A 1360-nucleotide genomic window follows, 5' to 3' on the forward strand; every position below is an offset into this window, starting at 1 on the left:
TTGTGTGTTTCAATGAGATCACCTCTCATTCTCCTAAACTCCAGGGAGTATCGGCCCAATCTACTCAATCTCTCCTCATAGGACAGCCCTCTCATCCCAGGAATCAGTCTAGTGAACCTTCGTTGCACCGCCTCCAAGGCAAGTATCTCCTTCCTTAGATAAGGAGACCAAAACTGTGCACAGTGCTCCAGGTGTGGTCTCACCAAGGCCCTGTACAATTGTAGCAAGACTTCCTTACTCTTATACTCCAACCCCCTTGCAATAAAGGCCAACATGCCATTCGCTTTCCTCATTGCTTGCTGTACCTGCATGTTAACTTTCTGTGATTCGTGTTCAAGGACACCCAGGTCCCTCTGAACACCAACACGTACCAGTCACTCGCCTTTTAAAAAATATTCTGCTTTTCAATTCTTCGTACCCAAGGGATTTCCACACATTATACTCCATCTGCCACCTTACTGCCCACTCACTTAGTCTATCCGTAACCCTTTGCTGACTCTTAGGGCAGGATTTTCATTGGGCCATGGAGGCGGGATTGGAGGTGTGCGGGGGGTTAAAATCTCGAAATCGGGGGGGGGGGGGCACGAACCCATCCCGCCCCCAAACCCGCCTCCATGCCCGTTTCAAAGGAGGCGGGTGATATACCTATCAATTCATTCCATGAAAAGCGACGAGTTAAGATAGTAACTATAGGTTTTTATTGGCTAAATAACAGAGCCCACCCTCGTGGGTGATCGGTTCCAACAAGGAAGAATACCAGCCAATCAGTCACCTTTATACCTGGGCAAGCAGGCGGAGCCATGGGCGGAGTCAGCTGAGGTATGCCTAGGTATAACAGCGTGCGTGGCAAGAGGTAACCTTGTGTAGTGATAACAGCAGTGTAAACAGTGATAACAACAGTGTAACAATAGTGAACGGTTGTGAACGGTAACAGTGGTTTACCACAGCGGGTACCACTCCCTCCACTACCGGCGTAACGTGGCTGCAGTGTGTACCATCTACAAGACTGTAGAATCAAAGCACAGAAGGCGGTCATTCGGCCCATCAAGTCTGCGCCAGCTCTTAAGAGCAATCCAGTTAGTCCCACTCTCCCGCTCTTTCCCCATATCCCTGCAATCTTTTCTCCTTCAAGTATTTCTCCAATTCCCTTTCGAAGGCTCCTATTGAATCTCTTTCCACCGCACTTTCAGGCAGCGCATTCCCACTCCTCATGAGGTGTCCAAGTCCTCCTCAATCTGGCCTCGGGGATTAACCGAGGTGAAGCCTTGGCTTTGTAGCTGACTCGAGAGCAAGGGGTATGTGCCTTTCTTAAGTATGGACACCAAAACTGTACGCAGTATTCCAGGTGCGGTCTCACCAA

The 1360-nt window shown here is 49.6% G+C and overlaps 1 protein-coding gene across 1 annotated transcript in view; it reads right to left on the bottom strand.

Annotated features, from left to right (window-relative positions):
- The window catches only part of LOC147084788 (glutamate receptor ionotropic, NMDA 2D-like), a gene marked incomplete at its 5' end in the record, with an annotated part of 46220 nt that overhangs the window by 33297 nt on the left and 11563 nt on the right, over window positions 1-1360 (bottom strand). The gene's annotated exons all lie outside the window — the stretch shown is intronic.

This window comes from Somniosus microcephalus, unplaced genomic scaffold (genome assembly GCF_052327205.1).
Source record: "Somniosus microcephalus isolate GS21.2 unplaced genomic scaffold, FLI_Smic_1.0 unresolved_chr9, whole genome shotgun sequence".
In the NCBI taxonomy this organism is placed as follows: domain Eukaryota; kingdom Metazoa; phylum Chordata; class Chondrichthyes; order Squaliformes; family Somniosidae; genus Somniosus; species Somniosus microcephalus.